Source organism: Dipodomys merriami, unplaced genomic scaffold, assembly GCF_024711535.1.
Source record: "Dipodomys merriami isolate MVZ:Mamm:240054 unplaced genomic scaffold, mDipMer1.0.p SCAF_2478, whole genome shotgun sequence".
Classification (NCBI taxonomy): Eukaryota; Metazoa; Chordata; class Mammalia; order Rodentia; family Heteromyidae; genus Dipodomys; species Dipodomys merriami.
Genome location: NW_027203913.1, coordinates 16,946 through 44,696, shown reverse-complemented (window position 1 = coordinate 44,696; position 27,751 = coordinate 16,946). Strand labels below are relative to the sequence as shown.

The window sequence follows — 27,751 nt, the reverse complement described above, 5'->3', positions numbered from 1 at the left end:
GTTTACTCAGTAGGCTGGCAAAAGGGCTGAGGAGCGGGAAGCTGCGCTCCCATTAGGATCAGGAGTCTCTGTGACCCGAGAACCCCCTGCGGAGCCAAGGCAGTGTGAGCATGAAGGCAGGCTTGGGGAGGAGGAGAGCCTAGTGCCGGATCACTCGTGCGCACCTTGTGCAGGTGCATCGGTGCCTCCTCCCTCTCCTTTCCCCTCCACAGCAACAGTGCATGCGCCTGTCTAGGCGAAGGCAAAGCTGAAGCGGGTGAGCTCTCCCAATCAGAGCCCGGCATTCTCCGAGTACGTATCCTGGAGCTGCCCGCACTGGGCAGCGGGAAGCGGGAAGCTAGAGGCTGGTGGCAGGCGGCGGGAGCAGAGGGCAGGCCCCACGGCTGGTGGGGGGGCGGGACGTGAGACTTGGGCATAGCCTGGAAGGCCCGAGAAAGTCCTAGGAGCTGTGTGTGAGGGAAGTTCCTTCTTTGCTCAGCCCCCAGAAGTGGGGGCTGCGGGGGGCGGGGTATTCCCCCTCCCTCTCCAGGCTCCTAGAGGCCCTCAGGTTCCAACAGTTTTCATTTGGGGCCTCCTACTCGGAGGCTGGGAGCTGCCTCTGGGGTCTAAGGACCTCTGGACCACAACGCCCCCAGAGGTAAAGGGTTCGACTGGGACGGGAGGTGTGGAGCGGAGCCGTGGGGGGAACGGGGGTCCCCGGGCTGGTTTGGGCCGCTGCGGGGCCCCATCGTTAGCCGGGACAAGCCTTCCCAGCCAGTCCTGGCCCACTGCAGCTAGATCTCGGAGGAGCATCCTAGGAAGAGAAGAGCAGGTAGGACTCCGCCTCCCCACAGTCAGCCCCTAGGGGCATAGCCACGCCATTCACTCATTCGTTCATTCCTCATCATTTGTCATTCATTTGTCAGCCTTTTGACCTTTTGGCTGATATTTCACGTTTTTAGGCCAAACTATTTTATTAGTCTATTACTCTTGAACATTTTGTGTTTGTGGTAGACTTTACTTTTTTTTTTTTTCAGGTTGTGGGGCATGAACCCTAGGCCTGGTCACTGTCCCTCAGCTCTTCAGCTCAAGGCTAGTACTCTAGCACTTGAGCCACAGAGCCAATTCCAGCGTTTTCTGCTTATGTGGTGCTTAGGAATTGAACCCCAGGGCCTCATGCATGCAAGGCAAGCGCTCTACCAATGAGCCACCTTCCCAGCCTGGAGACTTAGTTCTTGGTACTGTGTTGTGTCTTCTCCTTAGTCTCTTTATTTGAATAATTTTTTTAAATCCCCAGTGGTCCTTTCTGAGGCTTGCTTAGTGGGAGCAGAGACAGAGCACACTGGTATTTTGTTCCTCTTTTTAGTCTTCAGGATGTATTTTTTTCTTTTTTCTTTTTGTTGGCCATGATACTTGAGCTCCAGGCCAGTGCGCTGTCCCTGAGCTCTTCAGCTCAAGGCTAGGGCTTTCTACCACTTGAGCCACAATGCCACTTCTAGCCTTTTCTGTTTATGTGTTGCTGAGAAATCGAACCCAGGGCCTCATGCATGTGAGGCAAGCACTCTATGGCCAAGTCACCTTCCCAGCCCCTTCAGGATGTCTTTGTACGTTCAAAATGTCAATAATTATTTCATTATTTCTTTCCCCTTCAACAAATCACTTCAAGTTTTACCTGTTCCCTTTCTTAATCAGGAATAATGTTTTTCAGAGTTCTAGGTTAAGTAATAAAAACTGAAGGACAGGAACTTGATATGGCTGCTGGATGGGTGGGTTGGTAGTACAGAGTGATGGGAGGGGTGACTGATCAAGACTCAGTGTACAAACAAATGTACATGTAAAACTATAACCCTTTTGTAGAATCATTAGAAGATAAAAATGAAAAAAAATTAATAACAAAAACCCATTGTCTTCTTAGAATATTAGATTTCTGTGAATAGACGTTCTCGTGGTTTATTAGTATTTGCATATATTTGGATGCTGTGAATTATTTTCTCTCTGTTTAGTATATTTACCCAGAGATTCCTTAATACTGAAGTAAGGTAAATTGGCTCTATATAAGTTGAAGTATCTCCTATAGAAGAGGTTTCTAGGAAGTAGGCAGGCTAAAGCAAGTGACAAGTTCTCTTTCCTTCTTCCTTTTTTTTTTTCTTTTGTCAGTTGTGGGGCTTGCACTCTGGGCTTGGGCACTGCCCCTCAAGGCGAGTACTATACCACTTGAGCTACAGCGCTACGTCTTGTTTTCTGTATGTTTATTGGAGATAAGAGTCTCATGGCCTTTCCTGACCAGGCTGGCTTTGAACTATTCAGCCTCCTGAGTAGCTAGGATTACAGGCGTGAGCCACCAGCACCTGGCTCCTTCTTCCTTTTATCTTTTTGCAAGAAGGCCTTTGAAAATTACCGTAGATTATATTATTAAAAGGTAATTTATGAAGAAGGCCTTTTGTACACATTAGTAAAAAAGATTTTTATAGAGATATCTCTATGATCAAGAGAGTTAATCATTATTGTTCTTTTCTATGTTGGTATTGGGCTTGAACTCAGGGCCTGTTGCTCTTACTTAGCTTTCTTGTTCATATATGGACCTCTACCACTTGAGCCTTGGCCCTACCTTTTTTGCTGTTTTTTTAATTGAAAGACCCCAGACTCACTGGGATGCTTTCTTCAACGGGAGGGCACCCCAAGAACCAAGACTCCAAACCAGCAGATGCAACAAGCAAGAGGATTTTATTAGGCGTTTGTGCAAACGGTCTCCCTGTCGAAGGCAGACTGGAAGCCCCGAGCAGAGGTTACAGGCACTTTTAAAGACAAAAACCACAGGATTAGCATAAGACCCCAGGCTCCCCAGGATTGGCTCAGCTCTGCACAGGAAGTTTTGTAACACTTGTTGAAAACTAGTTGGTTCCCTAAGGGGGGGGGGAGGCTTCTCTGGAGGGGAGTCCACATAGTTACAGGCTCCCTAGTTTGCTGGGCTCACCAGATGGTCTTTATTTTGAGCCCCCTTGCTGAGAGTTTCTAAACAGGGCGTTAGAAGAACATATCTATGTTTGCAGACCCTGTCCCTGGGCCGGCCTGCATCTGGACTTTGTAACTTTTTAACTTATTTCTGGGAGGGGAAGAGTCAGTGTTAGCGCAAGCAGGTTTACAGAAGCAGAATTAGCAGTTAGCATATTAAAATGGACATGGCCCATATAGTAAAATGGACATAGCCCCAATTTCAATCTTTCATTTATTATTATTTTTTTGAGATGCAGTCTCAAAGACTTCTGACCAGGATGGTTTTAAATTTTAATTGTCCTCTTATCAGTGAGCCACCAGTGTCAGCTGAATTTTCTTGCTTTTGTTTTTTATTTTTGTTTATCAGTGAGAGTTTACCTGTCGAGAGAGATAACTGTAGTTTTCTTTCCCAGGACTTGCTGAATTAAAAAAAAAAGGGGGCATTTTAAATTGTATATTTTATTGGATTGTTAGCTTTTCAAAAAAATTTTTAGGGCTAGGAAGGTGGCTCAGTGGTAGAGCACTTGCTTTGCATCCCTGAGGCCCTGGGTTCGATTTCTCAGCACCACATAAGCAAAATGAAAAAAGATGGAAGTGGCGCTGTGGCTCAAGTGGTAGAGCACGAGCCTTGAGCTGAAGAGCTGAGGGACAGTGCCCAGGCCCAGAGTTCAGGCCCCACGACCGGAAGAGCTGGCCCTCAGCTCTTTAGCTCAAGGCTAGTGCTCTACTACTTGATCCACAGCGCCACTTCCAGCTTTTTTCATTTTGCTTATGTGGTTCTGAGGAACAGAACCCAGGGTCTCATGCATGCAAGGCAAGTGCTCTACCACTGAGCCACCTTCCCAGCCCCTTTTTGTTTTATTTCTTTTTCATGTTTTTTTTTTTTAATTTCTATTGAGGAACGCTGAATAAAAGAAACCACAAATCACCATTGGACCTTTTATTTGGGAGTGGTTTGGACTTTTCAGTTGCAATATAGTTTTACAACTATCTGGTTGGGCAGAGGGAGTAGGTGACTAATGCCTGTAATCTTAGCAATTCCTGAGGTTGAGATCTGACTCTCTTGGTTCAAATCCAGCCAGGAGACTTGTTACTCATCTACAATTAACCACTAAAACGGCTGGAAGTGCAGCTGTGCGTCAAGTGGTAGAGTGCTAACCTTGAGCCCAAAAACTCAGGCCTTGAGTTTTAGCTTCAGGACCAGAACCAACAAAACAAAACAAAAAACTTCATTAGGAGTAGCTGCTTGTTTTTTTTTTTTTTTTTAAAAGAAATAGAATTATCTGTCCTGCAGTTGGGTACTACATATTCCATTTCCAAGTTCAAACATAATTTGTTATTATTTTTCCACAATTATTATTTTTTGGATAACTTTTCTTATAAAATATTAAAAGTAAATACCTGTTCTTTCAAGAAGGATCATGTTTGTGGGTTTTTTTTTTAATGTTTTCGTCATTTTTGCTTCCAATGCTTTTTTTGGTCCATTGTGGGGCTTAACCTTGGGTACTGGGTGCTGTCCCTGAACTCTTTTGGTCAAGGCTAGTGCTCTCCCTCTTTGAGCCACAGTGCTACTTCCAGTTTTTCTGGTAGTTATTTGGAGATAAAAGATTCTCATGGGACTGGGAAGTTGGCTCAATGGTAGAGTGCTTGCCTCACATGCATGAGGCCCTGGGTTTGATTCCTCAACACAACATAAGCAGAAAAAGCCAGAAGTGGCGCCATGGCTCAAGTAGTAGGGTGCTCGCTTTGAGCTGAAGAGCTGAGGGACAGCGCCCAGGCCCAGAATTCAGGCCCCACGACCAAAAAAAAAGTCACATGGACTTTGTTGCCCAGGATGGCTTTGAATTTTTATCTTCAGATCTCAGCCTCCTGATTAGCTAGGATTACAGGTGTGAGCCACCAGTGCCTGCTGCTTTATAAAAATAAACCCTTCTTTGAAAAAATCCCTTGTGGGGCTGGGAAGGTGGCTCAGTGGTAGAGCGCTTGCCTTGCATACATGAGGCCCTGGGTTCGATTCCTCAGCCCCACGTAAGCAAAAAGTAAAAAGCTGGAAGTGGTGCTGTGGCTCAGGTGGTAGAGCGCTAGCCTTGAGCTGAAAAAGCTGAGGGACAGTGTCCAGGCCCAGAGTTCAGTCCCCACGACCGGACCAAAAAAAAAAATAAATAAAAAAAAATAAAAAATCCCTTGTTTGTTATACAATAATTTAAAAAAAATTAGCAACCAGCCTATAGATCCAAAGGAAAATAATCAGTTCTTTCAGGATTCAAATATAAACTTGCTGTTGTATTGTTTATTATATTAACAGACTTTAGTCCACCTAACCTGTAACACAGACATCTTGAACAATTTCAATCGCCAATAAAGAACTATATCATTAAGAAACAGTGGGGTATTTTTAAGGAGTTGCAAGACTTACCATGAGTGTAAACTCTTCAAATAGTGCCACTGGTGATACTCAAAGGTAAGCCTCCAGTCTCTTTTTTTTAGTTGAAAAATGCTATTCGTTGCAAGGAACAAGTAATTGTGACTGTCAGAGCTAATTGGAAGAATTTTGATGGAAGCATAAAGGAAGTAAAAATATCTTGAAATGGAGCAAACAGGATGATGGCTTATAAACATAGCTCTGGGTCCAGAGATTCTATAGGGATTATTATGCTTCTTTGTGAACTTTATTAACTCTGTGTATGTGAAGTTTGTCCTGAGACTAGAGCTTTGGTTGTTCTTTTCCATTACTCTAAATCTTTTACTTGTGTCTCTGCTTATTTCCACTTGGGTTTGGCCATTATTTCATTTTGCCATAATGTCTGTGATTCTAATTTCTCTTGTTCATCTCAGTAGCCCTAATTGCTTCTGCTTAAGCATTCTTTTAGTTTTAGCTCTACTGTTAATTGCTCTTGTACTTTATCTCTCAGTTTACATTTTGAGAAGATGCATTTAATTGCATCATTTGAAGGTAGAATGAGATTTTTTTTTCTGTTGGCCATGGGGCTTGAACTCTGGGCCTGGGTGCTGTCCCTCACCTCTTCAGCTCAAGGCTAATGCTCTACCACTTGAGCCACAGCACCACTTCTAGTTTTCTGGAGGTTTATTGGAGGTAAGAGTCTCATGGACTTTCCTGCTTGGCTGGCTTTGAACCGAGATCCTCAGATCTCAGCCTCCTGAATAGCAAGGATTACAGGTGTGAGCCATCAGCGCCCAGCTTGCTTCATCTTTTTTGTATCATAGATTCCTTTATACCTTTGAGTAAGGTGATTAATTTTAGTTCATTCACCTATGGTAGGTGGAGTACAGTATTCTAAGGTATTACAAAACTGGGCCCTTGAGGAGAATTTAACTTTCTATTAAATATAGTTTTAAAAAAGGTAAGTACAGAAATTGAACCTATATATGTAGAACTTTTTTTTGTCAGTCGTGGGACTTTGAACTCTGGGCCTGGGCGCTGTCCCTCAGCTCTTCAGCTCAAGACTAGTGCTCCACCACTTGAACCACAGCACCACTTCTGTTTTTTTGGTGGTTAATTGGAGATAAGAGTGTCATGGACTTTCTTGTCTGCACTGGATTTGAACCGTGGATTCTCAGATCTCAGCCTCCTGAGTAGCTAGGATTACAGGCGTGAGCCACTGGCACCTGGCTATGTAGAACTTTTATAGTCACATAACAGAAAAATTCTGCTAAATCTAAAATAATTGGGGATTATATTCTGTATATTTAATTCTGTTTTCAAAATAATTTATTTAAAAGATATTCTAGGGCCTGGGAAGGTGGCTAAGCAGTATATTGCTTGCCTTGCATTCATGAGGCCCTGGGTTCGATTCCTCAGCACCACATAAGCAGAAAAAAGCCAGAAGTGGCGCTGGGGCTCAAATGGTAAAGTGCTAGCTTTGAACTGAAGAGCTCAGGGACAGGGCCCAGGCCCAGAGTTCAGGCCCATGACCGAAAACAAACAAACAAACAAACAAACAAACAAACAAATAAATAAATAAATAAAATCTTTTAAAAAAGATATTCTACAAGCCAGGTGCAAGTGGCTAATGTCTATTATCTTAGCTACTCAAGAGGCTGAGATCTGATAAATGTGGTTCAGAGTCAGCTTGGGAAGTCAAATCCATGAGACGTTTATTTATTTATATTCTTTATTTGTTTTAAATTTATTCTGTAAACACTGTATAGAGGAATTACAATTACATGGGCAAGATAATGAGTACATTTCTTTTTATTTTTTTGTCGGTCATGGGGCTTGAACTCTGGGCCTGGGCGCTGTCCCTCAGCTCTTCACCTCAAGGCGAGCGCTCTACCACTTGAGCTACAGTGCCACTTCCAGTTTTTTGGTGGTTTATTGGAGATAAGAGTCTCACAGTCTCTCCTGCAAGGGCTGGCTTTGAACCTCGATCCTCAGATCTCAGCCTCCTGACTAGCTAGGATTACAGGCGTGAGCCACCAGCGCCCGGCAATGAGTACATTTCTTATCAAGCATTGTAGCCTCCTCCTTTGTTTCCCCTTCCCATACCTTCCCAACCTCCCCCTACCCCGCCCAGTTAACCAGCAAAAAGCTGGAAGCAGAGGTATGGCTCAAGTAATATATTACCAGTGTGAGGAGGAGATTGCTGAGGGATGCTGAAAGGCCCTGAGTTTAAACCACAGTAATGGCAGATACAAACTGCAGAAGCATCATGAGGGTTGGGAGGGGATAGTCTTTTCTCATACTTAATTTGGCAAGGATAGATCTAGATGGTATACATGTTTGAATGTAATCCTACTTCTTAGAGTTTACTGCCAATAATATTTTGGGAAATATTTGTCCAGACTTTTTCCTACAAAAGTATTAATATATTAATGGTACAATAGTTCACATTAGTTTCATTCTTTTTTAGTTAGGAAAGGGAAAATGACTAGAAATCTTTCATATTATTAGTGGCTACAGTATTCTTCATAATTCTAGAATTTGAAAAAAAATTATTTAAACTACCAGTAACATATACATTTGTCTTTTAACAGATTCTAATTCATATCATGGAATATGTAGTATTTGTCTTCTTTCACTGGACATATTCTTGAGCTTTATCATGTTGTAGCCTGTATCAAAATGTTACTTCTTTTTTTTCTTTTTTTTTTTTGTCGGTCATGGGGCTTGAACTCTGGGCCTGGGCGCTGTCCCTCAGCTCTTCAGCTCAAGGCGAGCGCTCTACCACTTGAGCTACAGCGCCACTTCCGGTTTTCTGGTGGTTTATTGGAGATAGGAGTCTCACAGTCTTTCCTGCCCGGGCTGGCTTTGAACCGCGATCCTCAGATCTCAGCCTCCTGAGTAGCTAGGATTACAGGCGTGAGCCACCAGCGCCCGGCTAAAATGTTACTTCTTTTTATTGCTGAACATTCTATGGTATGGATATACTACATTTTGGTTATCTATTCAGTAGTTAGTAGGTGTTTGAGTTGTTTCCACTTTTTTTTTTTTTTTTTGTCAATTATGGGGCTTGAACTCTGGGCCTGAGCACTGTCCGTCAACTCTTAAGCTTGCTCTACCACTTGAGCTACAGCACCACTTTCGGTTTTCTGGTGGCTTATTGGAGATAAGAGTTTCATGGACTTTCCTACTGGGGCTGGCTTTGAACAGCGATCCTTAAATCTCAGCCTCCTGAGTAGCTAGGATTACAGGTGTGAGCCACCAGGCCTCTGCTTTGTTTCCACTTTTGACTTCTATGAACATTTGATACAATTCTTATGTCAGCAGGGGGCCTGTGGCTCACACCTGTGATCCTAGCAATTTGGGAGGCTGAGATCTGATGATCATGATTGGAAGCCAGCCTGGACAGGAAAAGCCATGAGATAACTCCAATAAGGCACCAGAAAACTGCAAGTGGAGCTGTGGCTCAAAGTGGTAGAGTTCTAGCCTTGAGCACAAAAAGCTCAGGGACAATGCCTAGGTCCTGAGTTCAAGGCCCATGACCATACCCCTCCCCCCAATCTTTATGTTGACATGTTCTTTCTCTTGTTGAGTTGATTCTTTTTTTTTTTTTTTTTTTTTTTTTGAGTCCAGTAGTGGGGCCTAAACTCTGGACTTGGGCGCTGTCCCTCAGCTCTTCATCTCAAGGCTAGCACTCTATCACTTGAGCCACAGTGCCACTCCTTTTTAGTCAATAAGCCTGGCATGGTGGTGCATATCTGTGATCCCATCTATGGTATAGCTTAAGTGGGAGGATGCCTGGCTTGAATGAGACTTGGAGTTTAAACAGTTCTCATTAGAGGAACTGTTATCTGTGCTGAGGTTTGAATTCAAGTCCTTATGCATGCTTAGCTGGCATTCTGCTGCTTGAGCCATGCCTCCAGACTGGCTTTTTTCTGGCTATTTTAGAGATGTTGTCTCTAGGACTTTCCTCCCCACGCTGGCTTCAAACCTTGATGATCTGGATCTTAACCTCCTGAATAGCTAGGATTTAGTGTGTGTCACTGGCACCTGGCTGGAGGGTCTCTCCCAACTCCATTGTCTGATATTTTTCAGCATTGAACACACATTGAATTATTTTCTTCAGAATGTCTACTTTTATTTCCTTTAATTATTTCTTTTCTTCCAGAAAGGCATTATAGGTTAAAATGACATATCATGGAGCCAAACTGTGAAGTATGAATTCAATTTGTCTAATATTAGTCCTGTTAAGTAGGGCAAATGACCTTATTTTCCTGATTTGTAAATCAGGGTCATAATGGTATCTCTCTAACAGGTATCTATCTAGCAGTGTTAAAAAGATTGAATTTATGAGGCTGGGACTGTGGCTTAATGGTTGAGTGTTTGCCTACCATGCATGAAGCCCTAGGTTTGATCCCTCAGCAGGTACCATATAAACGAAAAAGCCAGAAGTCGTACTGTGGTTCATGTGATAGAGTATTATCCTTGAGCAAAAGAAGCTCAGCGACAGTGCACATGCCCTGAGTTCAAGTCCTAGAACTGGCAAAGAAAGAAGATTAAATTTATATGTTTAAAATGCTTAGATGAGATTTTTCTCCCTCCCTCCCTCCCTCCCTCCCTTCCTTCTTCCTTCTTCCCTTCCTTCCCTCCCTCCCTCCCTCTCTCCTTCCCTCCCTCCCTTCCTGACTCCCTCCCTTCCTCCCTACCCTTCTGTCTCTCGTGCTTTCTTTTCTTTTCTTTTTCCATTGGTCATTGGTCATGTCTTGAACTCAGGACCTGGGAACTGTTCCTGAGCTTTTTTGTTCAAGGCCAGTACTCTACCACTTTGAGGCAGAGTTTCACTTCTAGTTTTTAGGTGGTTAATTGGAGATAAGCATCTCAGAGACCTTCCTTGTGGGGCTTGCTTTGAACTATTATTATCAGACCTCAGGCTCCTACGTAGTTAGGACTACAGAAGTGAACCACCGGTGCCTGGCTCAGATGAGTGTTTGTAAAGCAATATTGCTTTTTGTTAGCAATTTAGGTTATGGTTATTATTATTATTATTATAATTATTTGGTAGTGGGGTTTGAACTCAGGGCCTAGGTGCTGTCGTTGAGCTCTTTGCCTCAAAGCTAGTCCTCTACCACTTTAACATGGTGCCACTTTTGGCTTTTGAGTGGTTAATTGGAGATAAAAGTCTCCTGGTGACTTTTATGCCTGGGCTAACTTTGAACATGATCCTAAGATCTCAGCCTCCTAAGTAGCTAGGATTATAGGTGTGAGCCATCAGTGCCTGGTCTATAATCACATTTGATAATTCTTTCTATAGATTTTTTTTGTTTGGTCATGGGGCTTGAACTCTGGGCTTGAGAGCTGTCCCTGTGCTCTTCAGCACAAGGCAAAAGCTCTACCACTTGAGCCACAGCACCACTTCCTGTTTTCTAGTGGTTTATTGGAGATAAGAGTCTCACGGATTTACCTGCTCGGGCTGGCTTTGAACTGTGATCCTCAGATCTCAGCCTCCTGAGTAGCTAGGATTATATAAGGTGTGAGCCACCATTGCTGGGCTTCTATATCGACTTTTAACCTCAGTGGTCTTCTTCTTTTTTGTTGTTGTTGTTGTTGGTTGTGGCGCTTGAACTCTGGGCCTGGGCACTGTCCTTCAACTCTTCAGCTCAAAGCAAGCACTCTACCGCTTGAGCCACAAAAAAAAAAAAAAAAGTAGCATCTCATTTTGTGTGAGTAAACAGAGGATTTTTTTTCTTTGGCGATCATGTGGCTTGAACTCTGGGCATGGGCGCTGTCCCTCAGCTTGTCCTGTGCAAGGCTAGCAATCTACTACTTGAGCCACAGTGCCACTTCTTGTAAACTGCTGATTTGAACTGTCAGAGCAGTGCTTCCTAGCCTCAGTTTTGTGTTGGTCTCTTGTGTAAGGTGTGTAAGGACCAAGGCCTTACCCAGTATTCCCACTTCCAGCTTTTCCTGTTGTCTGTCTGTAGAGGACTTTGTGTATTTATGAGTTTTTCCTGCCAAAAGTTTTTGCTTTTGTATCTTAGTCATTCTCTGGCCTCTGAAATCTCAGTCATATGAGTGTAGCTCATGAGGACAGCCATAATGTGTGAATTTGAAGACACTGTTCTTAATGGCTTGCTCAGCGAGTAGCATCTTTTGCAGTACAGCTCCAACCAGAAGTAATGGAACGCAGAGGGAGTCTAAGATCCAGACTGTTACAGAGAGGTTATTTCTCTAGATACAGACAAATGCATCTCTTGTCTGGGACTGAGACAATGTTCATTTTACAAGCTTTTCATATGATTTTGATTCCGATGACCCATGAGCCACTGTTTTGGAAAACAGTATCATTCCCCAAAGATCGCATGCAACAAGAGGGTATCAAAGGACCTCAAAGGAATTAGGGGCTCTAGTATTTATTTAGTACCAGTTTTCTTTTTTTTTTTTTCTTTTTGTCAGTGGTGGGGCTTGAACTCTGGGCCTCATTGACCCAAACTCTTCAGCTCAAGGGTAGGGCTCTGCCACTTGAGCCACAGTGCCACTTCCCATTTTCTGGTGTTTTTTGGGAGATAAGAGTCTCATGGACTTTCCTGCTCAGGCTGACTTTGAATGGTGATCCTCAGATTTTAGCTTCCTGAGTAGCTAGGATTAAAGGTGTGAGCCACTGGCACCAGGATACTTAGTGCCTGTTAGAACTCTGGCACTGAGGGCTGGGAAGGTGGCTCAGTGGTAGAGCGCTTGCCTTGCATGCCAGAGGCCCTGGGTTCGATTCCTCAGCACCACATACGCAAAAAGAAAAAAGCCGGAAGGGGTGCTGTGGCTCAAGTGGTAGAGTGCTAGCCTTGAGCTGAAGAGCTGAGGGACAGCGCCCAGGCCCAGAGTTCAGGCCCCACGACCGGACCCCCCCCCAAAAAAAAAGAACTCTGGCACTGAATTTGGCATGCAATAATCTTGTTACTTTAACTTGTGCAGATTCCATCCAGTGTCCTTTGGCTGAATTGACTTTTTAGGAAAACATTTTTTAAATTTTTTATCTTTATTGAAAAGATGATGATCTGGGGTATACACTTACATAAGTAAGGTAATGGATACATTTGTTTTTAAATAGTGTTAACCCATCCCTATTTCTCCATGTTACCCATCCCTAGTCCCCTTCCCCACAGTTGTAAGGTTCATTTCCAACTTAGTGCCAAGTGAGTATTAATGTTGCATTACTTCATCCTTTGTCCTGCTTTTTCTGTGATTCCCTTTCTTTTCCAAAGAATGAATAAATTTATATAAAAGACACAAGGTACAGAAAACTATAAGAGGAAAAAAATAATAACTACATACAAGATATGAAAAGAGCCTCTTCTTTCTGATTCCTGGAGTTCATGTTGTTATGTTTCATTATATGTGGTCCTATGCACTTAGCAATTTGGGGTATTGAGAGCTTGTTACAGAATATCATAGACATATTGTAGTTCTTACAAATGAGGCAAACCATGGGTCATTTTTAAAATTATTGTGAAAATGCTGTACAGAGGGGTTACAATTACATGGGCAGGGTAACGAGTACATTTCTTATCAAGAATTGTTGCCTCCTCCTTTTTCCCCTTCCCATCCCTACTTACCCCCACACCCCTACTCCCCCACCCCCACACCAGCCAAAGTTGTAAAGTTCATTTTTCAACATAACGACTTGTACATATCATTGTAGCAGTGGGTCCTCCTGTATCCAGAGTTAAATGATTTGTTTTTTCCTTTCCTCTTCACAAATTATACCAACATCAAATAGAGTGAAAGCAGGGGTTATACTGTGGGGGAGGGACGTACAAAGCAATAAAGAACTCATCTTATGTAACAATCCCAAGAAAGGAAAAAAAAAAACATTTGAATCCTTATCTTGGAGTCATTTTGCATAACATCAACTTTTCTGATCTTTTCTGCTCGTCTACCTCACCCCAGTTAAAATGGCTATAATCAGGAACTTTAATAACAACAGATGCTGGAGGGATGTGGACAGAAGGGAACCTTACTGCATTGTTGGTCTGGTGTAAACTTGTTCAACCACTTTGGAAAGCAGTATGGAGGTTCCTCAAAAGATTCCACATAGAGCTTCCCTATGACCCAGCAATCCCACTTTTGGGCATTTACCTAAATGATCACAAACAAGGACATTCTAAAGCTGCCATGGGTCATTTTTAAAATATATATTTATTGTAAGATACATGGGTCAATATTTAATAGAACCAGATCTCATAGACTATGAAATAATTCTCCTATAATCTATTAGTCTCAAATACCCAAGCACCTCTTTTTATTTATATAATACACATACTGAAATGAACTCCAAAGATATGGAAATAACTATCTTTTTTCTTAGTTTTTTTATTTATATGATGACTCTGTGTTCTTTACCTTATAGATAGTGTATTCACATGAACATCTGTGGAAAGGGAGGGGAGGGCATAGAATCTGAGGGAAAAGGGTGAAAAAGTGTGGCAGTGGAGTGTACTAAACATGGATGAAAGCCAACTATGCAACTCGTGGGTGCAGATAGAAGAGAGGGAATGGGAGAGGATGAGGGAAACAGATGATACTCTATGTAAGGAAATGTATTTATTACCTGGTGAATGTAAATGTAATCCCACTGTATATCACCTCTAAATTAACAAAGTAAATAAAAAATGTAACCAATTGCAAATATTAAAAGGTGGCAAAAGCAAGGTTCATTTCTGTCATCCTTGCTACTCAGGATGCTGAGATCTGAGGATCACTTTTCAAAGCCAGCCTGGGCAGGAACGTCTGTGAGACTCTTCTGCAATTAGCCACCCAAAGAAGCTGAAAGTGGAGCTGTGGACTGAGTGGTAGAGCACTAGTCTTGAACACAAAAGCTCAGGAACAGCACCCATGCCCTGAATTCATGGCTCAGAACTCACACACACACACACACACACACACACACACACACACACACACACACACACACACACACACACACACACACACACACACACACAACATGGCAAGAAGTGTATCATTAGATTTTTTGGTGGGGCCACCACCCTGCTTTGACCATTTCATGGTCTCTTCAGGCTCCTGCTCTTCACCTCTTTGGACACTAGGTGGCAGTGCTCCCCCATAATAACCCAATGGCACCAAAGTTTAGGGGCTTTTCTGAAGTCTCTCCAGGTGGTTTGCTCATCCTTACATCACCCAGATATAGCAAGAATCCTGTCAAGATGGCTTAGTAAGAATCTCACCATCAAAACATGATTCACTTTAATATCTTCTTAAAGAAGATTTTTGAAGTTCTGTGCTAAGAGGAGCAAAGACCAAATATATTTCCATCTACCACCCGTCAATTCATCCATCCATCATCCATCTATCTACCCATCCATCCCTCATCCATCTCTCCACCATCTGTCCATCCACCCATCCATCCATCATTAATCCAATCCCATTTACTCATCAGTCATCCATAATCCATTCACCCATCCAATATCTACACATCATCCATCCACCCACCCAATCTATCCATCTATCATCCATGCTCATCCATCCACAATCCACCCATCCATCCATTCACCCACTCAATTCATCTATCATCCATCTTTCTACCCTCCATCCCTTATCCTCCTCTTTACCATCCGTTCATGCATCAATTCATCCTCCATCTGTCCACAATCCATCCATCCATCCATCCATCCATCCATCCATCCATCCATCCATCCATCCATCCATCCATCCATCCAAACTTGGAGCATTTCTTTTTCTCAGAAAAGTGCTATATGAATTTATTTTTTAGGTATAATATGTTAAAGATTCGTGTCATTTAGGAGAGAGCGTGTTGAACACTTCACATCCTCCGGGGAGATAATTGGTATCTCTCTAGGGACTGGTGGGGTGAAGGCTGGGGATGGTGGCAGGAAGCACTGGCACACCAGCAACAGTTTTAATTAAGTTTTTTTTTTTTTTTGGTCAGTTGTGGGGCTTGAACTCTGGGCATGGGGATTGTCCTTCAGCTATTCAGCTCAAGGTGAGCACTCTACCACTTGAGCTACAGCACCACTTCTGGCTTCCTGTTGTTTCATTGGAGTTAAGAGCTCACGGACTTTCCTGCCCGGACTGACTTTGAAACGTGATCCTCAGATCTCAGCTTCCTGATTGGCTAGAATGGAAAGCTTGAACCACCAGTGCCCAGCTGCTATAGATACTTTTTCAGAAAGTCCTTGCAATTTTGCCCAGTGTCAGCCTCCGACTGAGATCCTTCTACCTATGTCTTCTCTGTAAATGGGATGACAGGTGTGCCCTGATGTGCTCAGCCCCTCTCCCCTTTTGCAGATGGGTTTCAGGAAGGAATCTAGACTCACTGCAGTCATGTCCTTGGCATGACCTTAACTAAGCTCTGCTTATCTTGCACCTCTGAATTTGGATTCACCATCCAGCCTTCTCTTCCCAGAGAGGTTGTTCTGTGAGGCTAGGTGAACCCTTAGGGGTTTGTTTATCCATGAGGAGTGCTGAGCTCCAGGTCACAGCACTGATCTCTAGGTGTATAGGTCCTGTCCTTGCTGGAGTTGGAGTAACACCATCTTGTAGCAAGTCATTACTTAGCTGTTGGACCAGGTGAACTGCAGCACACAAGACCTCCTTCCCTTGGCTGGATCCTGGGTGACAGCAAGCAGGGTGCAAGCAGGCCATCCCATATTCCACCTGCAGCTACTCTGCGGGCTTGACACTAGGTGGTGCTCTGACCTAGATTCTGTTAAAGACAGAGTCACAGGAGAATTTAGGGGTAGTAGTATATGTGTGTCTGTCTTCCAGGGTCCTCGTGATGACTCTCTGGGTGGTACAGGCTAGGGGCTCATAGCTGTCTCCTGCTCTGTAAGTAACCCCTACTAAGACGTCCAGTCTGCCCCTTTGGACCCAGCTCACAGGCCCCCAGCTCTGTGCAGAGCTTCCCAGGAAGTTCACACCACGGTCTGCCCTTCCACTGGCAATGCATACAGGGCCTTGGGCTTACCTGGATGGCCTTCCAAGTGGCTCTGTCCCGGGGCATCCTGAGGATCTGCTGAAGGTCAAACCCCCTGCCCAAGCTCAGGGCTACTCTCTGACTCACCAGGCTCCCTGGGAGAGAGACTGGCTGCCTCAGACCAGGCAGGCCCCAGGTTGTGGCCATGGCAGGGGGAAGGACCCAGCCACAGGGTAGAGGCCTGTGCTGCCTTCTTCACTGATGCCCCGAACACCTGGCTTCACCATTGCCTCTGGCCCAGCCCCATTTCCTCTGGGTGTTGTCCTGTCCCCTTTCTTCACCTTTGTGGTGGCACAAAACCATTCTTCCCGTCACCAGCATCACCAGTGAGGGGCATGTGACCTAAGCCCAGCCAATCACAGCACTCCAGCCCCTCTCAAGAGTGATTGGGGACTGGGAAGGTGGCTCAGTGGTAGAGTACTTGCCTAGCCTGCATGAGCCCTGGGTTCCATTCCTCAGCACCACATAAACAAACAAACAATAAAAAGAGTGGTCCAGGAGGTGGGTGTGTGCCCAAGAGGAGCCAATAAGAATGCCTCTGCAGACCCAAGGTGGGCCAATGGGAATACCTCTTGTTCACCCATGGAGGGCCAATGGGCATTTCTCCTGCAGACCCAAGGAGGACCAATGGGAATGCTTCCTGCAGACCCAAGGAGGGCCAGTGGAAATGCCTCTGCAGACTCCAAAGCTCCTGCAAAGACAGTCTGGGATTCCAAACTGCTTGGTCCATGCTTGCCACGAGTCAGACCAGTGGCAGTTGGTGTCATGGCTGAGGTTTGAAGGTGGGAACTGAATCCCAAGTGAGGAGAGTGGGTCTGTGGTGTGGATTAATGGAACAGAGTTGGTCAGGTATGGCAGGAGGGCTCCTGAGGTTGAGGTTCACCTAGGTCCTGCTCTCTGATCTGGCATCTTCTGCCATGGCCTGGTGCAGCAAGTTTGCCCTTGACCTTGAATGCTGGAGAAAGAAACTTCCATGTCTTCTAAACCAGCCCACCTCATGTATCATCATGGTAGCTCGAACCACAGGAAACAGTCCCCAGCATCCGTAAGGGAAGTGTAGATAATGTGAACATAGAGCTGTAAAAAACCCTGGGGGAATCTCTGTCCAAGGGAGACTGGAGGAGAGGGAAGAAGACTGCTTTGTTCTCTGCCAAGCTCAGGCTGGACTTTCGGGGCCAGCACTCCTCTCCAAGGGTGGTCTGTGGAGCCATGGAACCTTCCAGCAGGGCTGGTGACAGTGGCCTTTAGATCCCCCCTCAGCTGAGGTCCTCTGGTGCCTGGGGGATGGGCCCCAGCTGCTTGACATCCTGGGAAATCTCAGCCTGCACTCAAATCCTAATTTATATCGCTGGGAAGGTAATTTATGCACTCATGTAAATTCCTTTTTACTGCTGAGTTTTGAGTAACAGGTGTGTAATTATTTCCAGCTTGCCTTTCAAGACAATTCTAAACCGCGGGCTGTTAAGACCTTAATATTCTTCAGGGTTGCCAGGGATGGTATTTTTCCTGGATCAAATTCATCCCCCCTGTTGGGGCTGACATTATTGGGTTACAAATTTTGCTTCAGGAGGCTGGAAGGCTTAGCCGTGCGTGTGCGTGTGCGTGTGCGTGTGCGTGTGCGTGTGTGGGTGGGTGTGTGTGTGGGTGTGGGTGTGGGTGTGTGTGTGGGTAGGTGGGTGGGTGGGTGGGTGTGTGGGTGTGGGTGTGTGGGTGGAACAGCCAAGGCTGGCCCTGGCCCTGTGTGTATTGCTATTTTTTATTTTTGCAGCCTGGTCTCTTCTTTATTGAGTCATGGATATTCCTTGCAGACCTACTATGAGCACAGTTCTACGAGGATTGTGTAACAAGTGCAGCAGCTAATGAACCTTAGGGAAGATTAGTTGTGGGCACAGAGGGATGGGGACGAGTCCTGAGGCTTGAACTCAGCGCCTGGGCACTGTCCCTGCAGCTCCTAGCCTGGCTGACCCTGGCTGATGTCTTGGCCTTGGGCTTCAGGGTTCTCAGCTGATAGTTGAAATGATATGGGCCCAGACAGTTGGCGTCCAGCCCTGCCCCGCTTCCCAGGAGCAGTGGGGCATGGGGCGTAGATGCTTGCCAAGGCAGCCCAGCTGGCTTCCAGACACCAGCTCTGCGGTGGGCTGGGCGTGGGCCACAAGACCCAGGTGCCCCTTGGGGAGTCTGGGCAAGGCCTGAGTCCCAGTCCCGAAAAGGCCCAGGGCTGACAGCTTGGCCAGCAGCCCCACACCATGGGCAGGCAGTGGAACCTGTAAGAGGCACGGCCTAGAGGCGGAAGTGATGGTATTGGAAAAGTGGCCTAGAGACCCCATGCATTTGAGTCGTGGCCTAGAGGGAGGAAGTAAGAGCATTGGGGTCTAGAGAAGAAAGTAAGGCCATAGGGGTGTGGCCTAGAGAAGGAAGGCTAATGGGGGCGTGGTCCACAGGGAGGAAGTGAGGTCATTGAAACTTGGCCGGGCAGGGGCTGTTAGGGGCCTGGCCCTGCTTTTCCTCTGTCTGTCTCCAGTGGGGGTGAAGCCATTTTGCCCCACCTGGTGATCTCCACCAGGTGTTCTACCCCTCCACAACCCAAAGCAACAGGGCCAAGTGGGCCAGAACAAAAAGAAACCTTTCATCCTGTAGGCCAATTGCCTCAGGTCTTATGTTACAGATGGGAGAATGAGGAGCACATGGGATAGCATTGGATCAGGGTGTGTTTTGGGATACACACATACAACATGCAAGCACACGCAAAAACATGTATGCACACACAAGCATGCACACATGCACATGAGCATATATACATCCATATACACATGTGCACAGACACAAACACACATACAGTTCATGCACACACATGTACACACACGGAGGCTTGTTTCCTCCCGCCCCTCCCCCCATTTCCATGTTTCCCTTCAGCTCCTTGTCGGTTGCATTATCAGGAACTGCTTGATAAAGGAACTCTGTTGGATGATGACAAAAATTGATTTCCAATTCCCTGCAGAATGAGTTCATCATCACAGTGGCACGAGCAATTTAGCTTAGACTCCAGGCCTGCCTGGGATTATAGCTCACACTGACAAGTCAAGCCCCTGGAGGGTTTTCCTGTGAAGCCCCAGGAGGATTTTGACAGGGAGGGGAAAGAGACATTCTCAGAGGGGTTTGTGTGGGGGTGTGGCCAGAAGGGCATTGCTGCTTCAGGGCCCCTCTGAGGCCACTGGTGGGAAGTAGTCTCCCAGGCTGCCTTCCATGGAGCTGTGGGAAGTTGAGTCCTGCTCAGCTTGATCACTCAAATGTGCAGCTGAGAGAGAAAGGATCAGTTTCTTCGGTATAGGAAGCCCTCAGATGGTGTCCGTGGAGGGTTAAAGGAGGTTTTCAGGAGTTTGGGAAGTGGCCTGCATGGCCTGGGCCACTGACTATGACAGGCCAGCTGATTGGTTGAGACCCCATCTCAAAGATAATTGGAGTGAAGAGAGCTTGGGTGTGGCATGAGGCCCTAAGTACAACCTCAGTATGGCCCGCAAAACATTTCAGACAAGCCCATTTAAATGTGTGTGTGTGTGTGTGTGTGTGTGTGTGTGTGTGTGTGTGTGTGTGTGTGTGTGTGTGTGATTCTGCTCGCCCTGGTGCCCTGTAATCCTAGCTATGCAGGAGGCTGAGATCTGAGGATCGAAGTTCGAAGCCATCCTGGGCAAGTAAATCCATGAAGTTCTTATCTCCAAATAACCACCTAAAAGCCAGAAGTGAAGCTGTGGCTCAGGTGGTAGAACACTAACCTTGAGCAAAAAAAGTGAAGGGATAGCACCCAGGCTCTGAGTTCAAGCCCAAGGACCAGCCAAAAAGAAAAAAGAAAAATGACTAATTCTCATTGTGCATCAAGTGACAGTTGCTTCAAAGCCACTTTTGTTGGGCCCACAAATGAACTAAAAGTGGGGGCAGAGTCTCATACCTCTAACTCATGTTGTATGTGTCTCTGCTCTGAACCATTTTTCCAGCCATTGCTTTGCAATCACTTTAGGGTTCAGGAAGGACCAGACAAATTGATAATTTGACAAGGGATGAAGCCACCACTGAGGGCCAGCAGAGCTCCTCAGGACAGATCACCCCACAGGACACAGGATATGCTCATCCTGACCAGCTGAGACAGCCATCATGCCTCTCCAGAATCCACCAGAAACAAGGACCAGAATGATCACCACCTAGGCCACACAGGGACTGGTGGCCATTTTAACTTGGCATACCTTTGTCCTCAAGTCTCCTTATTTTTTATTTTTTGCCAGTCTTGGGGCTTGAACTCAGGGCCTGGGCACTGTCCTGGAGCTTCTTTTGCTAGTGTACTATAACTTGAGCCACAGCACTGCTTTTGTTTTTTTCTGTGTATGTGGTACTGAGGAATCAAGCCCAGGGCTTCATGCATGCTAGGCAAGCACCCTACCACTAAGCCACATTCCCAGCCAAAGTCTCCTTATTTAACTGAAGGCAAATGTCTGTACCCCAAAAATAGCTGATGATGTGCCCAAGCTGTTTTCCACCCCATCGCCACCATGGAAGAATTGTCCTTTACATGCCCCTCACCGTGTCCCTTTATTTGGAGTGGAGCTCTTGTGGTTTGGATCTGGGGTGTAAAACACTGGTTTCCAGAGGACAGCTAGCCCAAACCAATCAATGGGTGGGTGGATGGATTGGTGGTGATAGGCTCCCATCTTAGTAGCCAAGGTAGTGTGGTTGTGCCACCTTATTTGCACTGATTAGGTAGATGCATGATTGGAGATTACCACATAAATAGATACTATGATTGTAGCACCCAACATTCAACAGTTGGTACTCCATGTAACAAACTCCCTGCCCATGATGCAGGGGGTGAACATCTGCTTGGATCCCTCCCATCCTGCCACATGTGCCGAGCTCTGGGGGCAGTGAGCAGTGAGCAGTGTCAGTGTCTGTCTATGTCTCAGGAGAGCCAAATTCCTAACTCCACCACCCTAGTGGCTGGAATTGCAAAATTACAGGATATATGCATATATATCTACATATATATGTATGTGCCATATACATATTTATGTATATATATACACATATATATGTGCGTATTTGAGCTTCAGTTTGTGGGAACAGCCAAGACCAGTTACTGGATGATGGAAGAGTTGTGTTGGGGGCAGGGCACCTATGGCACCTTCTTTGTCCTGTGGCCAGATATTCCCAGGGGCTGAGACCCCTACTGGGCTGTCACTTGGAGCCACTGCTGGTCTCCTTCCCATGGGGGATTCTGCAGGATGTTGTGCCCCTGTGTATGTACGTAGGGATGGCAGTCATGCTGTGGTCTCCTGCCACTCATTTATGCTCCTCTGGAGCCTCCTTTCCCAGTGTGGAGAGCCTGAGAGAACTCGTTGAAGTCAAAGGCACTTGGACTAATGGCATAATTGCTCTCTGAAACCATTTGCAAAGTAATTATTGACTATTTTTAGGTTGATCTAGCTTTTTTTTTTTTTTATCCCCACTAAGTAATGAAGCTTTGCTTGGGGTGATGGGGTGGGGAGCAATCATATACACACACACAGTTAGACAGAACAGAGGTCCACTCTTTGCCACCGTTTTCTTTTCTACCTGCTTTAATGCAATAGCAGAGATGAAACAGCACCCTCCCCGCCCCCCCAGCCCCAAGCCAGCGGGTGAGTGAATGGGCCCCTGGAGACCTCTGTGTTCTTAGCCCTGCTAAGGGACATTTTTGGTATTAAGATGCACTTTCAAGAAACAGCAGCTGGAGAACTTGCTGAGACTGGCAGTTCCTGTAAGGACAGGAGGTCCTTGAGGCCCCGAGGTTAGAGTAATGAAACCCAGGAATTTTCCAAGTTGCTCTCTTGAGACTCTCCCTCCCCCACCAGGGGGCTTCCTTCTTCCTCTACTCCCCATCCTTCTATGCCCTGAAATCCTGTCCTTCATTTGCTCGCTGCTCACAGCAAGCTAATGGAGACACATAGTACAGTATTCACATTTAAAACATAGTTATTAGTGCTCCATTAGGATAAATGAGGTCTGTGGAAAACCAGCCCATGCATTTCGGTGTCTGCTTAGTGTATCCATTGTGCCCGGATGGGGTCCTCGGAGCCACTGCCCGGGGAGAAGGGGTGAGCTCTGCCCAGAAGAAACTCCATGTGCAGGGGTTGGTGATGGGAACCAGGGTCACACAGGGGGGCTGAGACTGGGGTGAGCTTGGTGGTCAGAGCCCATGGCCGCAAACAGCTATCAAGGAAGATGGTCACCTTTTGGGGAATCAGAAGTGCTCTGACTGACCCATGGCAGTGGGTCAGGAGTTAGGAGAGTGTGGCCATGGAGTGACAGTGGGTATAGATTCTGGAGCACCGTGGCCATGGCAGTTGGTAGGCATCATCCTTCACAATGACCAGCAGGGCCCTGGCTCCTCACATCCGAAGAGCCAGGTGCAGCTGCTCATCACCTGACCCCTCTTGAGACCATGGATCACCACCTGACCTCTCCTAAGACCACGAACTGTCAGTCCACTTCTGAAGCCACCTTTGGCCAGTTCTGAACGTACTGGTGACCAGGCCCTGCTTTGCCTCTGCTTGCCTCCTCTCCTCCCGCCCTGATTCTTTCTGTTGAACCTAAAGCAAACATCTCTCTCCAAAGATGGCCGAAGACATACAGAAGAGCTGTCATTATCCATTATCTGACACAGACATCCCTTTTCTGCCCTTCGCTACATGTCTTTATTTGGCTCAGAGGAACTAGTGGCCCTATGGAATGTGGGGCTCCTGGTGCTGTGGTTGGGGGGCCCTGACTCTGGTTTAAGCACTGTGTGACCTTGGGAGATCCAGGGTCCAAAGTGACCTTCATACTTTATCCTTTCTCCTCCCTGGGAGCTCACGGAGCCGCTTGCTGATGGTGCTAGAATGGGCTCAGCCTGTCTCACTGCTTATGGTGACCCATCCTGAGGAAGAGGGGGGGGAGGCAGGTCTGTGCTTGATAGCACTCACCAGAAATCCTAGCACTTGCAAGGCTGAGGCAGGAAGATCAAGAGTTCTAGGACAGTCTGGGCTACTTATGAAAGTCTGAAACATCCTTCTGTCAGGGAGTCAGCTGAGCCTGCCTCTGGTCTGAACTATACAGGATCCCTCAGTCACTGGAGCTTTCCTCCTCCTCCTCACCTCCCTTCTCCTGCTCTTTGTCCTCTTCCTCTTCTTCCTCCTTCTTTGTGCCAGTCCTGGTGCTTGAACACAAGGCCTGGGTGCTGCCCCTTAGTTATTTTTTTTTCATTTGGTCAAGGATGATGCTCTACCACTTGAGGCACAGTTCTACTTTCAGCTTTTTGGTGGTTAATTAGAGATAAGTGTCTCATGGACTTTCCTGCCTGGGCTGGCTTCAAACCGTGATCCTCATATTAAAGCCTGCTGAGTAGCTGGGATTACAGGTGTGAGTCACAGGTGCCCTGGCTGTGTTTTGACATCTTAATGGAGTTGGTAGAAGGGTACTAACTACTTTTTCTTCTGATTTCTGAGTTTGACACTTTTAATATTCATTAAAAATGATACGATTTCCTTGTTTCTGCATCTCTCCTGCCTCAGGGGGTCTATTTGCATTTGTAAAGTTCCAGAGTCCTTGGCAGGTTTCTTCCATTTGGAAATAAGGTGCCAGGACCGTTGTTGCCCTATGTAAGTCCCACATGTAGCCTCAGCTCTGAGTTATGACTCAACAGCTCCATAAGGAGTAGAAACAATTTATAATGATGAGATTTATCATGGAGATAAATGGCTACCACTTGTTAATGGTGAGATTGATTGCTGTAAAATTTATCTGCTCAGTGTCTTTTGTTAGTAAGGCCAGGGAGATTGCACAACTCTTAATCCCTTCTCAAAAAATCAAGCTGTCCCCTATCCTCAGTGAGGAGCCCAGGGGAGATGTCCAGGAAGAACATACATCGATCAAGACTTTCCAAGGGTACCTTAAGTTATTATTATTATATTGTGGTGGTACTAGGATTTGAACAGGGCCTCGCCTGCTCAGCAGATGCTCTACTTGAGCCATGTCCCAGTTCTTACTGCTTAGGTTAAGGATGGGGTGTTTACTTTTGAAATAGGGTCTCATGTTGCCAGGGCTGGTGTGAACTTCCTATTTGTATGATACTCCCACATGCATAGCTGCCACTACAACCTGCTTATTGATTGCAATTGTGTGTGTGTGTGTGTGTATCTGAGCTAGCTTTAAATTGTGAGCCTCCTGATCCCTGTTTTTCAAGTAGGAGCCAGATCCCACCCAGCTGTGACATCCTGGATGGATGAACCCATTGGTAGAGTCAGAGCCCTCACAATCCAATCACTTATCAAGGCCCTGCCTCCTGACAGTTCATTCAGCTATGATGTCTGGTGGATGAGCCCATAGGTGGAATCAGAACCTCTATGACCCAATCATTTCTCTCATCTCCAGATGGCAGCAAGCTTTCAACCCAGGAGCCTTTGGACCCTATTCATGCTTCCCAGATGAAGAAGATGACATAAAGGGATGGCAGAGATGTCTGGTTGCAGTCCTAATGCACCAGTTGATCAAATTAAGAGGACAACAGAGATAGGGACTCAGAGCTCTAAACCCAAGGAGTGGAAGGATCTATCCTGGAACCATCCACTAACAGATTTTGGCTGAGTGAGAAGTTAATGTCTGCAGTGCCTAGCTGCTTTTATTGGGGATAGAATCATGCATTTGGGGCTGTAACGGAGGTGGGGGGACCTATGGAAGATGAGGCATAGAAAACATTCCACCTGCACATTGCAAAGTTCGGGCCAATGGCTCCTCTTTCTCCTCTCACTGAGAGTCAGCCTTTGGATGGTCGGCTGGGGAAGGAATATCCAGTGTCACCAAAAGGCCAGAAAATCCCCAAGCCAAATCTCCTCTATCAGGTTGATTATTTTTCTTCCCATAACTAGTAGCAGGTATTTGGCTGTGTCCATTAAAAGCCATTTCATGTTCCCTTGACAAAGGAGATTTTTATTTAGTGCTGTAAGATCAATAATGAAGCATCTCATGTGAACTATTAAAATGGGAAATGTTTGCTGGGCTGACAATTGTGCTATCAATACATACCGAGTAATACATTGAGGACAGCCAAATGGACCAATAGCTCTTATGGAAAAGGCTTAGCAGGGCACCCTGGCTGGGACGCAGCTGCCGTGCTGGCCTTCGGGGCTGCATTTGGAAGAGTCCTCCATAGATCCCCAGCAGTCCTCCATCTCAAGTGGGGTGGGACATGGCTTTGGCTGCCTGAGCTGCTCACACGCATGTTTTCCATGTGGTGGAGAGCTGTGTAGAATAGACTCCTCTCCTTGCCTTCTCAGGGAGGCCTAGAGCAGTTTCACTCTGGACTGCAGTGTCCATCTTGGCCCATGCCCCTAGACATGATGTCCTGCCTTCCTGCCCCTGTGCTCAGTGCCTGGGACTCCAGACCTGCAGACCCTCTGCCCCCTAACTTCCCACCAGTCTGTCATTGACTTGCCTCTGAATCTATAGGTTTTGTCTCCTAATTCTTAATAAAATGTTTCCAGGACTTTTCCTCCACTTCTGTCTACTGAACACCATTTTTTGTAAACCCTCTTCTCTATCCTCCTCATCACCACTCCCACGTCCCCTCCCTCCTCTCCCAGTGATAGGGCTTGAGAAGTCCTAGCCCTGATTGTTTGGTCAACTTGACTGGATGGAGAAACTTGGGGGAGACTGGGGAGGCTCACTTCTGCCCATGTCAATGATGGATTTTGAAATGATCCAATCATATCAGGGTGATGATCGTGAATGGATTCATCAGATCATGATGTGATCAGTGTACATATGATCATCAGTGGATTCATCGGATCATGATGTGATCAGTGGATCTGATTATTGATGGATTCAGGATTTGATTAGACCCTTGGGAGCTGGTGGAAATGACGGGGTCTGGGTGGAGGAAGTGGGTGGCTGGGAATGTGTCCTTGGAAGCTGTATCTTGCCTGGCCACTTCCTGTTAGTCCCATTGAAAGACAACCTATGAGGAAGCTGAGACAATAGCAAATCAAAACCTGGCAGGGCTTCTGGGATCATTTAACCCCTCACTCCAGAACTGGGATGGGAAGAGCAAGAAACACAGGTGCGAGCTCCTTCACACCAAGGCACCAGCATATGCCTGCCTGTCGCTGGAGGTATTTTTTTTTTAGACACAATCTCATGGGGAAGGCAGCCTGTGCAGTCAGCCACAGAATCTGCCTCCCAACGTGAGTGCAGCCTCTTTTCAACTCTGATAGCAGCTGACAAGCCAGAGGAAATGGTTTCCACTTGTCACCAAACTTAAGGTCAGGGAGGTGGTACCCTCAGCCAACACCCATTGTCTCTGCTCAGAAAGCTCTCTGTACATCTTCAGTAGGTGCTCCAAAGAGACACCATGCCACAGGCATGACCATGTCTGCATCCTACCTACCCACATCTGCAAACAGCTAGGTACAAAAAAAAAATAAAAAACACCTGGAGAGAGACAAGCTGAACAACATGGATGGGAGGGCCAAGAGGAGACAGGAGGTGAGTCATTAAGAATGTGGACCAAACTCTGCAAGTTTTCAAAGGCACGTGGCTCAGGAAGAGTGGGTGAAGACCTGTGGCCTATTTAGATGTGCTTTAAATGTAGCTGTTCCTCCCATTCACTCCAAGCTTCAAATCTTTACCATGAGAAACACAACAGAAAACTACCCAGACTCATTAACATGCAATCAACTGGGAAGCAAAGACATGCTCTTTGCCATTGCAAACAGGTGAAACATAAACTGGCATATTCTTTTCCAATCTGAAGAATTTTTCCTTCACACACAAACTAGCCATGAAATATGTATGGGGACAATTCTGTACACACACAAAAATCCTCGATTGAATTTATGGGCAAATTCCAAGGAATAGTAGGTCAAATGATCAAATAAGGGAAATAATGTTAAAAACAAATATCCCCAAACACATACCACCTTTCCTAAAGTTTCACATGCTCCTGTCATAGGGATGAGGATGAATGCAAATACTGCAATATTACAAGTGAAATGGATTAAAATCAGCTGTTGTCAGATTGGGGTGTTGTAAATGTGATCTATAAGGAATCGCTAAGAGGAAGTTATACAACATGGATTATTTCCAACTCCAGAAATAAGCAACTTGGGTTTTGATTTTTCCTTTCAGGGCAGACACAGTTCACCCTTTCACATTGTAAATCTCACTAGGGCTGAATAATGCTCTCACAAGATCTGACAAAGAAAGAATCAGTCATGTCAGACCAAAAGGCTTCCTTCTGTCTGCTCCATGCAGCTTTCTTCCAATAGGCCAACAGGAATGTAAAATCCTGTTCTCAACTATCCATCATGCTC

The 27,751-nt window shown here is 45.9% G+C and overlaps 1 long non-coding RNA gene across 2 annotated transcripts; it reads left to right on the top strand.

Moving 5' to 3' along the window:
* LOC138836054 (uncharacterized) lies at positions 1 to 25,980 on the top strand. 2 transcript variants are annotated; one of them, XR_011374890.1, is made up of 3 exons: positions 1 to 291; positions 5,279 to 5,434; positions 24,816 to 25,980. It is a non-coding gene; the product is annotated as an uncharacterized lncRNA (long non-coding RNA). The 2 variants fall into 2 exon arrangements; XR_011374891.1 differs by lacking the exon at positions 1 to 291 and adding an exon at positions 496 to 811.
* The last annotated feature ends 1,771 nt before the right edge of the window (positions 25,981 to 27,751 follow it).